The 14,192-nt window shown below is 36.8% G+C and overlaps 1 non-coding gene across 1 annotated transcript; it reads left to right on the top strand.

Annotated features, from left to right (window-relative positions):
- Positions 1–7,635: 7,635 nt before the first annotated feature.
- Positions 7,636–7,741, top strand: LOC121231449 (small nucleolar RNA R71). The gene has a single exon (XR_005929508.1). It is a non-coding gene; the product is annotated as a small nucleolar RNA R71 (small nucleolar RNA).
- The last annotated feature ends 6,451 nt before the right edge of the window (positions 7,742–14,192 follow it).

A 14,192-nucleotide genomic window follows, 5' to 3' on the forward strand; every position in this document is an offset into this window, starting at 1 on the left:
ATCTAAACTAAGAACGCACAGAGAAAAGAATTAGGGAATTACTTTTGGGAAAATCGATTGACTTGAGACAATACCTAAGGAAAAAATTCACCTAGACTTTACTTGTTATTCTGGCTCCGAATCGGACGATTTATTCATTCGACTTGTTCCGTAGAGATCCCTAAGTTATATTATTATCCCTATTCAAGACTAATAACGTCTAATCCCTAGATTGAATAACTGAGACTTTTCTCTAATTAACACTCTAAGGATGTATTAACTCGATCTATGGATCCCCTTATTAGGTTTCACCCTAATCCGACAAAATCTTGTCACCCTATTTCTAGGTGTGCAATCAGCTCCGCTTAATTATGACAAAAGTACTCTTAGACAGGGTCTATTCCTCCTCTGAATAAGAGCATATCTTGAATCAGTATCCTGAGATATCAAAATAAGAATTAAGAACACATAATTAAGAACAAGTTAAATATTTATCATACGATTCAAAAAATAATAACAAGATTCGTATTAAGTTTCATTCCCCTTAGGTATTTAGGGGATTTAGTTCATAACTAAATAAGAAAACATCTCAGAAGAATAAAGAATACAAAACATAAAGAAAACCCAAAACTCCTGAAGGGAAATTGAGGAGAGAACTTCAGTCTTGATGATGAATCCAGCTTCTAAGATGGATCAATCAGCTTCCTTGGGGTAATTCCTTGCCCCTTCTCCGTCTCACTTTTTCTCCTCTTCTAAGGTGTATTTATAGGCTTTGGAATGCCTAGAAGCCTCAAAAGTGGCCTTTTCTGAATTGGACTTAACTTGGGCTCAACAGGGACACGCCATTGTGCGATTACTTCAGGCTGTGTTCTAGCCTGTTAGAATGGCACAAGCGTGTGCTATGCCCGTGTGAATCGTGCTCTAATTCTGCTAGATTGACACGGCCGTGTGGTCTGCCCGTGTGAGGAGGTCAAGGCCATGTTGATTTCGTACTTTAGCCCATTTTCCCCGTTTTTGGCCCGTTTCTCGTTCTTTTCGCTCTCCTATGCTCTCCTAAGTGTAAAACATGAAATTAAAGGATTAGGAGCCTCGAATTTACCAATTCTAATGGAAAATCATCTATAAAATGTGTTAAACATAAGGGAAAATATGTATAAATTACGTTTTATCAATGATACCAAAGAATCGGTCTTATGGAGTGGCGGCTAGAAGGGCCCGAACCGAATCAGCTAGATGGACTTGCTCTAGTGTGGTCCAATCGATGCAATAGCCTACACCTAGGGGTCGGGCATGTAGAATCTGAAATAATTCCTCCTAGGGCCTTGGTGGAAATTGAAGGAATGGATGTCGTATCTCAGTGGTAGGACCCAAGGAGGATGCCGCTCTTTTTCGATTCTTAGAGGCGGGGACAGAAGTTTTCTTGCCTCTAGTGTTTGTTTAGTGTGCCTACAATAAAGAGATTACATGAATCAAATTGAACACATCAACACAATAGGCCAGTCCATTAACTTGATTTGGCTCAACAACTTAGACAAATTAAAGATATTTAAACAGTATGCCACTACCCAACATAAACCTAATAAGCTAAATTAAAACTAATAATGATCATGAATAAGTATATAAATAAAAAATGAAGAAATATGAGAATAAAAATACAATAATTATATAGAAAACCACCAAAAAAAGAATATCATCAAACCAAATCAATAATCAGCAGGTCCAAATTCAATAAACATTTAGATGTGAAGCAAGTAAAGCAATGAAATCAAATAATAAACATAATATAATAAGAAATAATAAAAAGATAAATAGTATTAATAATAACAATGATAACTATAATAAAAGTGAAATAATAATGATGAAGAAGGGATGGGTGAGGAAAATGTAACCGATGGTGGTGATACGGGTCAGAGGTGGTACGGGCCGACAGTGGTGAGTGGAGGAAGGCACAGGCGTCAGAATGTTGCGGTGGTTATTGTGAAGGGAGAAAGAAAAAAGGAGGGGGAAGGGGAAAGAAGGAAGAAAAAAGAATAAGGGGGGAAGAGGGGGAAAAATAGAGGGAGAGGGTGGCTGGTTGGGGAAGATGATGAATAGTGAAATAGGAAGGAAAAAATAAAAAATTAGGGTTAATGGGGGATTAAATTGGGGGCCACGGTCGTGTAAGCCCCGTTTTGGGCCACACGATCGTGTTCCACGCCCATGTGGTATGCTCTTAGCCCGTTTTTTTCGTGAAATCGTAGTCAAGTTCGCACATGAGCCCTTCGACACGCCCATGTTGCCAGGCCATGTGGTGCGCACAGCCGCATCGCATAACTGTGTACATATTCGTTCGCTTCTCTCATGCCTGTGTTCATGAGTTGTGCTTATCAACTGATGATTTAAGTCAATGTTGCACACGGCCCGTGGAAACACCCATGTGTCTAGGCCATGTGGCCCACACGGCCACAACGCATGGCTATGTGATGCTCCCTTTGTTTCGCCCACGCCCATAGTAAGTCCAACACGCCCGTGTCAATTAATCAAGATTACGCACGGTATTTAAGCACCGCTCTGGCCTACGCCCGTGTTCTATTCTGACTTCGTTTATCGTTTCAATTTTGGGCAAGTTCTCACACGGCCTCAAGCACCCCCGTGTGACAGGCCGTGTGACTCCCACGGGTGCCTCGCACGGCCGTGGTAACTTATCGTAGGCCGTGTCTCTACTAATTTTTTTAGAAATTAAGATGCAATTTTACCACGGTCTGGGACACACACGTGTCCTTTAACCATGTGGTGCACACGGCCATGTTGCACGGCCATGGCTATTTATCACAGCCCGTGTGTCATCCTGTCTTGGGAAAAATGTTTGTCCTATTTTAACACGGCCAGGGCCACACCCGTGTCTACTGCCCGTGGGGAACCCACGGTCTAAAGCACGACCGTGTGACAGGCCGTGTGTGCCGAAAATACCTGCAGTCAGATTATAAGGTAAAAGGAAAAATAACTAAGTTATTTAGTGGGGTTAGTGCTCGGGTTGCCTACCGAGAAGTGCTTATTTAGAGTCTAAGCTCGACTTTACCTGGTAGGCATGCTTATTCAGTTTCGCGGAGCCGTAGCTCCTCTCCTTTATCTTTGAAATCCTTATCGTTATAAAGTTTAAGCCGATGTCTATTTATCTTGAAAATGTCTTGGGTTAGGTGACTTATCTCTACTGTGCCATATGGAAAGACGGTTTGGACTACAAATGGACCTGACCATTGTGATTTAAGCTTCCTAAGGAACAATTTTAGCCTTGAGTTGTATAACAGGACAAGATCTCCAACTTCAAATTGCTTGTTTTGCTTTCAATGAGCATCATAGTGGCGCTTTGTTGCTTCCTTGTATATTTGTGAATTCTCATAGGCATTAGCTCGCCATTCATCTAACTTGTTCAACTGTATCGATCTCCTTTCACCTGTGATTTTGGGATCAAAGTTTAGAAATTTTATAGCCTAGAATGCTTTATGTTCCACTTCAAACGGTAAATGACAACTATTCCCATAAACAAGTCTGTAAAGGGATGTTCCTATGGGAGTCTTAAAAGCGGTTCTATAGGCTCATAAAGCATCATCTATTTTCTTTTCCCAATGCTTCCTATTTAACTCTACAGTCTTTTCTAGAATGCGTTTAAGTTCTCGGTTAGCAACTTCAACTTGTCTACTAGTTTGAGGATGGTAAGGGGTAGCTGTTCTGTGGTAAACTCCATATTTCTTAAGGGTTTTATCAAATTAAGTATTACAGAAATGAGTGCCCTTATCACTGATGATTACTCTAGGAGTTCCAAATCGAGAGAAAAGTTTCTTAAGGAACTTCACTACTACTCTAGCATCATTATTAGGTAAGGCTTAAGCTTCCACCCATTTAGACATATAATCTCCCAAATAAGTTAGGGAATGGACCCATGAAATCAATACCCCATACATCAAATATTTCACATGAGAGCATGTACGTTTGGGGCATCTCTTCACGTTTAGAGATATTACCTGTTCGTTGGCATTTATCGCAAGTAGCAATATACCTGTTGGCGTCTTTGAATAGTGTGAGCCAGTAGAAACCTAATTCGAGTGTTTTATGTACGGTCCTGGTTCCACTGTAATGTCCCCCAGTCGGTCCTGAGTAATAATGCTCCAAAATTTTAATCGCTTCTATCTTTGTAACGCATATTCGAATTACTTGATCTGTACATATACGAAAAAAAAGGTTCTTCCTAAAATAGTTTTTCACATCAGTAAGGAATCGCTTCTTTTACTGATGTGTCAACCCTTTTGGTATAATGTTAACAGCTAAAAAATTTGCAATATCTGCAAACCAAGGTTCCTCAGAGTCAGAGATAGCAAAAAGTTGTTCTTCAAGGAATGAGTCATTTATCTCATGTTCTTTCAGTTTATTGAGATGTGGGTTTTCTAATCTGAATAGATGATCTGCTACAAGATTTTCTGTTCCTTTCTTATCTTGAATTTCTAAATCGAATTCCTACAACAATAAAATCCATCTTATTAGTCGAGGTTTTGCATCTGTTTTAGAAAGGAGGTATCAAATAACTGAATGGTCAGTGTAAATGTCAACTTTAGATAATATTAGTTATGGTCTAAATTTATCGAATGCAAAAACCAAAGCCAACAATTCTTTCTCAGTCATCGTATAGTTTTCTTGTGCAGCAGTCAATGTTTTGCTAGCATAATAAATCGGCTGAAAATGCTTGTCTTTTCGCTGTACAAGAACCACTCCTGCTGTAAAATCACTCGCATCACACATTAGTTCAAGAGGTAAATTCTAATCAGGTGCAACTACAATCACAACATTAATTAATTTATCCTTAAGAGTATTGAACGCTTTTAAACAATCCTGACTGAAATTGAAAGGTACGTCTTTTTCTAGAAAATTCGTTAAAGGCTTAGCTATTTTAGACAAGTCTTTAATAAATCTTATATAAAATCCAGCATGACCTAAAAAACTACGAATAGCCTTAACTGAATTAGGGGGAGGTAGTCTCTCAATAGTTTCAACTTTTACTTTATCAACCTCGATTCATTTACTAGAAATTTTATGGCCTAACACGATTCCTTCACTAACCATGAAGTGACATTTTTCCCAATTCAGTACAAGATTTGTTTCCTCACATCTAATTAAAACTCGTTTTAAATTTTTAAGGCAAAGATGGAAAGAGTAACCGAATACCGAGAAGTCATCCATAAATATCTCCATAATGTCTTCCACGAGTTCATCAAAAATGACCAATATGCATCACTAAAAATTAGAAGGAGTATTACATAATCCAAAAGGCATTCGTCGATAAGCAAACGTATCGTATGGACATGTAAATGTCGTTTTCTCTTAGTCCTCAGGAGTTATTAGGATTTGGAAATAACCGGAGAGTCCATCTAGGAAGCAATAATACATATGTCCAGATAATCTTTCCAACATCTGATCAATGAATGGTAGGGAAAATGATCTTTTCTTATACATCGTTCAATTTCCTATAATTAATGCAGACTCTTCATCCTGTAACTGTTCGTGTAGGGATTAATTCATTCTTCTCATTGGCCACGACAGCCATGCATCCTTTCTTAGGAACAACCTGCACAAGACTCACCTAGGAACTATCAGAAATAGGATAAATAATTCCAGCATCTAGAAGTTTAATTACCTCGGCTTTTATGACTTCTTTCATGTTAGGATTCAATCGTCTTTGAGCTTGCACACAGGGTTTGAATTCATCTTCAATTAAAATTTTATGTGTGCAAAAAGAAGGGTTAATCCCTCTTATGTCAGAAATCTTCCAAGCTATGAATCTTTTATGCTCCTTTAATACTTTGAGTAACTCGTTTTTTTTAGTTGGCTGTAAATCTGAAGCAATAATTACTGGTAATGTGGAATTATCTCCAAGAAACGCGTATTCTAGGTGATCTGGTAATTACTTTAATTCCAATTTAGGCGGTTCTTCAACAAAGGGTTTTAATTTTAATTCATTATTTACCTCAATACCCTCGTAGCTCTTCTATCTCAATGAAGGCTCATTGGAATTTAGTTCAACTTTTATCCTACCTATCTCAAATTCATCGTCAATTACCTCATCTTATTGGGTAAGACACAGTTCCAACGTGTCCTTATGTACGATTTCCTGTAAAGAGTCTTGAGTAGCATGATCAATAGAGTCAATAAAATAACATGAATCATCATGTTCCCTAGAAAATCTCATGGCATCATAAATTTTAAAAATAATCTCTTCGCCACCTACTCTAAGCACAAGTTTACCATCACCAACATCAATAACAGTGCTAGCAGTGGCTAAAAATGGACGACCTAAAATTAAAGGCACCTCAACATCCTCATCCATGTCAAGTACAACAAAATCAACAGGGAATATAAATTTATCTACTTTTACAAGCACGTCCTCTATAACACCCCTAGGATATTTAACAGATCTATCAGCTAGTTGAATACTCATCCGAGTAGGTTTCGGTTACCCAAGACCAAGTTGCTTGAACATTTTATATGGCATCAAATTAATGCTAGTGCCTAAATCAGCTAGTGCCTTCTCAACATTCAAACTACCAATTAAGTAGGGAATAGTAAAACTTCCTGAATCTTTCAATTTGGTTGGCAGTTGATTTTGGAGTATGGCCAAGCATTCCTCGTTGAGTTCCACTGTAGAAAAGTCTTCAAACTTCCTTTTATTTGATAGAAGCTCCTTTAAAAATTTTGCATATGTAGGCATCTGCGAGATAGCTTCAACAAAAGGTAAATTAATATGTAATTGTTTAAAAAGTTAAAGAAATTTACCAAATTGTACATTCATGCGGTCTTTCTTCAACTTTGTTGGGTATGAGATTGGTGGTTTATATTTCCTCAACACCGGTTTTTCATTGTTTTCGGGTTCTCCTCCTCCTCTTCTTTTCTATCAAGTTCTAGTTGTAACTTCTTTTCAAATTCAGCTAACACCTTCCCACTACTTAATGTAACTGCTTTCACATGCTCTTTTGGTGTCCTATTTGATTCTCCAGCCCTTGAATTGATGCTTGCTGATTTTTAAGTGCAGTTTCAGTATTCTGAAAATGAGTCTCCGCTACTGAGATAAATTTTGTTATCATCTCCTCAAGGTTGGGCTTTTTCTCTGGCTGGTAAGGCTATTGTTGCAAGCCTGGAGGGGGTGGTAGTCTTTGATTTCCTTAGCCTCCCCATGAGAAATTTGGGTGGTTCCTCCAACCTGCATTGTAAGTGTTACTATAAAGATTTCTTTGAGGTCAAGGATTATTACCCATATAGTTCAATTGCTTGTTCTCCATGTTGGGGCCATAGGGTAGATATTCTAAATTATTTAATCCACCTCCACTTGCATCGCACTGCATTACTGGATGTACCTGCGTAGAACCAAGCAAACCATCAATTTTTTTATTCAAAAGTTCTACCTGATTAGAAAGCATAGCAACCGAATCGACGTTAAAAACACCGACTACTTTTGTCAGCTTTGTCCTCATGACTTGCCACTGATAATTATTCAGTGACATCTCTTCTATGAACTCATAAGCCTCTTCAAGTGTTTGGTTATTGATAGTTCCACCAGCAGCTGCATCGATCATTTGTTTAATCGAGGGATTTAACCCGTTGTGGAAAGTTTGAACTTGTAGCCAAAAGGGTAATCCATGGTGATGACACCTTCTCAATAGATCTTTGTATCTCTCTCATGCATCATAAAGTGTTTCTAAATCCATCTGTACAAAAAAAGAGATATCATTTTGTAATTTAGCCGTTTTAACCGGAAAAAAATATTTAAGCAAAAATTTTTCAGTCGTTTATTCCCAAGTGGTGATTGACCCTCGAGGTAACGAGTTCAATCACTGTTTAGCTTTATTCCTTAATGAAAAGGGAAACAACCGAAGGTGAATGGCATCATCAGAAATGCCATTGATCTAAAAGGTGTCGCAGAATTTCAAAAAATTTGCTAAATTAGTGTTTGGATCCTCGTCCTGCAAACCATCAAACTGAACAAACTGTTGTATCATTTGGATCATGTTAGGTTTCAGTTCAAAATTATTTGCAGCAACAGTAGGCCTAACTATACTCGAATCAGTTCCTGTTAAAGTAGGTTTAGCATAATCATACATAGTACGAGGAGCAAGATTCTGATTTACTGGATTTGTAGCAACCACAGGAGGTAGTGGATTATTCTGATTATCAGTCATCTTCTCGGTTGTAGTGTGAATATCGTCCTTTTGCCCTTCCTTTATGTATTGTAGGCTTCGCCTTATTTCTTTTCAGTTTCTACGAGCTGTGCTTTCAATCTCACTGTCAAAAAGTAGAGGTCCTGATGGGTTTCTTCTAATCATAAACTATAAAAACCTGCCAGAAGTAAAGAAAATAAAATTTAGTAAATAAAAACAAAATTAAATTGCAATAAAAATAAAAAATGGCTAAAGTAATAAAAATTAAGCATTCCTAATATCTTAGTCCCCGACAACGACTCCAAAAACTTGATGGTCGTAAAACTAACTAACAAAATTAGACTAAGGCAAGCACACCTATCGAACAGTAGTATAGTTATGGTGAGACCAAAAATATCATATCCACGAGGACTAAAATTACTAGTAATTACTATCTTATTATTATCTAGCCTAAAATTTAAGAGAATATTTTATCTAAAACTAATTATCTAATTAACTAAGATTACGACAGAGATTAAGGTTGAAAATACTTTTTAGAAAACCGATAGAGAAGACAATACCGAAGGAAGAATCTACCTGGACTCCACTTATTACCTTTGAGTTAGACGATTTATTCACTTGACTTAATCCGTAGAAATCCCTGATTTATGTTAATATCTCTCTCGGGACCAAAAACAACTGACTCTAGGTTGATTAATTGAAATCTCTTTCTAATTAAAACCAGTATTGTCGCATTAACTCAATCTATGGATTCCCTTATTAGATTTGACTCTAATTCGGAAAATTTATGTCATCCTATCTCTAGGATTGCATGCAACTCCGCTTAATTATGAATTATCTACTCTTAAACAGGGACTTTTGCTCCACTGAATAAGCACATCAAAAACTTGAATTAATATCCTAGAATATTAAAGCAAGAGTTCAATTCACAATTAAGAATAAGAAAAAGTATTTATCATATAACTCAAATAATAATAAGATCCGTCTTAGGTTTTATCTCCCTTAGGTATTTAGGGAGTTTAGTTCATAATAATAATGGAAAACATCTCAAAGTTTGGAAAACAACAAAACATAAAGAAACTCAAAGGACTTCTAGGAAATTGGATGGAATTCTTCAGTCTTGATGTAGATCCTGCTTCTGAGGTGATTCTGATGGCTGTCCTTAAGTATTTTCTGCCTTCAACTCTCCGTACCCCCTAATCCTCTTCTAGGGTGTTTATATAGACTTTCAAATACCCAAAATAGCCCAAAATTAGCCTTTTCCGAGTAGAACTAAACTTGCGCTCAACAGGGACATAGCCGTGTGCCATGCCCGTGTGAAGGTTCTCAGGCCATGTGCAATTCTGACTTGGATTAATGTCGACACGGCCGTGTGGCCTACCCGTGTGTCACACACGGGCATATGGATCACCCATGTGGAAGTGCCTAGGCCTTGTGAAACACTGATTTAGGCTTAATTTTTCGTTTTTAGCCCGTTTCTCACTCTTTTTGCTATCCTAATCTTTCCTGAGTATAAAACATGAAATTAAAGGATTAAGAGCATCAAATTCAATGAAACCAAGGAAAAATCATCCATAAATATGCCAAGCATGGGGTAAAAATATGTATATATTATGGTTTATCAATCCCAATCTCACACCTTGCCCTTCTTCAACAAGTCTATTAATGGTGCAGTAATTTTGGAGTAGCCTTCAATGAAGCGTCGGTAATAATTTGCCAACTCAAGAAAAGACCGCAACTCTATTACCTTGGTTGGTGACTCCCAATCAACAATAACCCGAATTTTTCCTTCATCTGTCCAAATTTTGCCACCTCCCACAACATAGCCGAAAAATGGTACCTCACGTTGAGAAAATGAGCATTTCTCCTTTTTGACGTAAAGCTCATTTTCCCACAAGGTTTGAAAAACTTCCCTCAAATGTTCTACATGTTCCCCAAGTGACTTGTTGTATACCACAATGTCGTAAAGATAAATAACCATAAAATGGTCTAGAAAGGGTTGGAGTACTTTATTCATTAGGGTACAGAATGTAATTGAAGCATTCATCAATCAGAAGGGTATGATAAGAAACTCATACGAGACATAACAAGTTACATATGCGGTCTTTGGCTCATCCCCTTATTCTATTTTGACTTGATGGTATCCAGATTACAAATCCAACTTGGTAAATCATCTCGCACGATCAAGTTGATCAAATAGGTCTATAATGAGTGGAATTTGGCACTTATTCTTGACAATGATTTTGTTCAATGCTTGATAATCAATGCACAATCTCAATGACCTATCGTGCTTCTTCTGAAACAATATCGGCACGTCGAATGGAGATTTAGATGGCCTAATTAATCCAACATCTAAAAGCTAACATCTAAAAGCTCCTTCAACTATTTTCATGACTCTTATAATTCTGGCGGGCACATCCAATATAGGGCCCTAGCTGACAGCTCCATGTTGGGTATCAACTCGGTCCTGTGATCCACCTCTCTCTTCGATGGTAACTTCTTGGGCAACTCAGCAGGCATCACATCTCAAAAAGACTGTAGCAACTATACTACTTCCTTTGGAATCTCACCAATGGGTTTAATGACTTCTTCGACTTTCAAGATTGCTAAGTAAGAGACTTCATCTCTTTGTACCCCCTTAACAGATTAGATCATCTATAGTGTCTAAGATTCCATACCACCGTCATATTTCATTGGTACAAAACATTGTTGATGTGAATCTAAGATCAACATGCAATCGGCAAAAGAAAAGTGACACACCTTAATCTGATAAAGAAAACTTAATCCAACTAAAAATTCATAGCCATCAAGTGGTATTACATTAATAGTCTCCTTATCAATCAAATTTTCAAGTTGGAGTTCTACTCTTTTTGCCACACCCTCTATTACAATACGTTTCAAATTCACCGTATTAATGCAACCCGATTCCTTCTCAACCTTGAGACCAAGTTCTCAAGCTATCTCTTTGGACATGAATAAATCTGACACACCTATATCAATCCATCCATAAAGGAGAAGAATGCCTCCTTCTTACCCATATCTGAAATCTAGAGCATGAGTTCACTGAACTCTCACACATACTTCCTAATTGTGCATTGTTGCGTAAGTCAACACAACTTTACTTGAACCTCATCCTCGACATACTCCAAGTAAACTGTGCATTGAATTCCTTTTGGAACTCCTCCTAAGTCCCAATTGCAGCTCTACCATGTTTCTCATCCATAGACCTACGACTCCACTATAACAAAGCAACATCAGCAAAATACATAGCAACAATGTTTAACTTAGTACCATCGTCCATAATGCCTTTAGCATAGAAGTATTGCTCTATTCCCATAAGAAGTTGTTCATGTCTTTTGCGGAACTTTTCCCTTTAAATTTTTTCGTCTTCAAGATATCCACGTTGGGCTTGGGTGCCATAGAAAACACCACCTAGAGCAGCCTTATAGATTGTGAGCTCACCCTTGAGCTCCGCAATCTCTTCCTTCAAGGCCGTCAGGTAGCCTCAAAAGCATCATCCCTTCCAGTTTGCTTGTTTTCAGTGGAATTGAGAAATTCCAACACATAGTCCTTAAGCTGATCCTTTTTTAAATCCAACCCATCAATGAGCCCTCCCTCAATTTTCTCAAGTATCTTCCTCACGTCCCCCATGGGCTTCTCGAGAGTAACTATTTGTCCTTCCAAGTCGACAACATGTCCCTCGATCGGCTTGCTCTCTTGGCCCTTCCACAGGTATCTGTTGGCTGAACATGATTGACTACCTTTTTCGACATCTCAATTCTTCAAAACCTTAGCTCGGATACCAATTGTCATGGAGCTAGAACTTTAGTCTCGCAATCTGTGCTGCATTAGGCGATTTCTTCACTTCAAATGTGCCTAAGTTAGTCTAACTCTCGCAAAACGAGAATTCTTGACAGAAATTATCTTAAGGCACTGAAAACAAAGTGGAGGCAACTCAAAAGAGAAAAAAGCTTGAAAGAACAAAAACATAAAAGCATAAAGAGTTTGAGTGAATGCTCTCAAATAATTCTATTACTCAAGAATAATATGATCACAAATGAGGAGAAGAGGCCTCTATTTATAATTGAGCTCCCCCGGATCAAATGGTACAAATTACTAAAAGCAATCTACAAATCAGATCTCCTAAAATTTACATAATCAAATCTTCTAATTTTACTACTCATACTTTCCATACTATGTAGATTGACTTTTAATCTCTCCAAGCCACAAGTCAGTCATGTTAGGTCATGTAATCCCTCGCGAGCAAGATGGACAATTCATGTGTGTCATGGTTACAGGCTCCCTTATGCAGCCCGTGACACTTGCATGAGGTGCTGGTGGTTATTCCTTCTCTAGTTCCCACTATTTGACCTTTTCACTTTGTAAGTCTTGGCTTTTCAACCACAAAAGATAATTGGCGCCTCTTTCTTCAACTCAAAGAAGTCGAGATTCATCCATTTATGGCCCTAATATTTCTACTAGCTTTGGTTTCTCCTATTTTCATTTGGGTAATAGTTTGAGTTTGTCCTGAGTGATTAGGTATAGGGGGTTGAGCTTGGATTCACAAGGTCGTTTTGTGGTCCATTATAAGAAGTTTATGATGGAGAAAGACCTCGTCCCTTCATTACCCCTAATGAAAGGTTATGTTATTGTTTTTATATTTTGTGAAAAAAATAATTTCATAAAGTATTCTTCACATTTTTCTATAAATTTTTATAATTTTTTATAGACAAAATGAATTTAAGTGATAAAAAAAAAGAAATACTATCACAATTTTCATTATTTACTTTATCACAACTATTTTTATCCATAATTACTATAAACACGACCCTATTGTCACACTTCAAAAGCATGTTTTAAGGACACCCAAACAACAAATACTTGTTCTATCAAAATCTCGAAAGATTAGCATGGATATGTTGAAGAGCTGCTAACATGTAACTTTTTGTTAATTATAGAAATGTCCTAATTTTTTTTCCTTTTTTCATGGTTTTTATATTTTTCTCGTAATAATATATTTTTCTTCGTGTTATTAAATCCGTTTAAATTATTTTTTTAAAGAGAACTTCTTTAATTCATTTCATAAATGAGACCATATAATTTGAGGAAGAGGAACAAGAAACATTCATCGTAGGTATTAAAGGACAAGCTCCGTCAATACAACAAAGGCTTCAACCTTAACATTAATAGAACATTATGACACGTTGACAATTGATTCTATCACAATTCAAGCACAACATATTTGGATTTATTGTAAGCACGACATATTTATAGTGATTGCAAGCACTTAATACGATAAGAAATCAGCCTCAGATGGTCCAAAGCGGTGAGAAAAAATTGACAAAAGAATTGAACATCTACCAAATTAGAGAAGACAAAACCATCCATAAAATTACTTGCAAAAGCAAGACTAAAAAATGTGCTACAAGAGCAGATAAAAATTTCTAAAAGTGAAGGTTTATTTTACAATAGAAAACAAAAAAAAAACTTAAAATAACACAGGTCCAAACCAATTCGTAAAATCATTTATTATTTTGAAAAACTCTCAAATTATAAATAGATTAAGAACTCGACGAAGAGTCACCCACTTTTCAAGAGAAACTGCTGATGGCCGGTGGAGTTTCAGTGGCGACAAGTATCGTCATCTATCCATCACAACTTGTGAAGATATCAAAGATATACACAAGATATATCTACAAATTAAAAAAAAAAAAGAGAAAACACATAAAGTAAGAGAAAAAAAATTGATGAGAAAAAAAAAACGAGCGATAATAAACTCCAAAGATAATACCACCATCGATCAAAACAATGTCTAAATTATTCTATATTTATAAAAATTTTAACAAATAAATAATTTGTCTAATATAAAGCTCGACATGTTTATAATATCATTATTCATAATGTAATCATATCTAACTATTTTTTAGACTAATCTAATGTCTATATGAACCAAACATCAACCTGTGTCTGGTAAATTATGTCATCTAATTTTCTTGTTAATAAAATTTCTTTTTCAAGAATTGTTATGAATAT

This window comes from Gossypium hirsutum, chromosome A06 (assembly GCF_007990345.1).
Source record: "Gossypium hirsutum isolate 1008001.06 chromosome A06, Gossypium_hirsutum_v2.1, whole genome shotgun sequence".
Classification (NCBI taxonomy): Eukaryota; Viridiplantae; Streptophyta; class Magnoliopsida; order Malvales; family Malvaceae; genus Gossypium; species Gossypium hirsutum.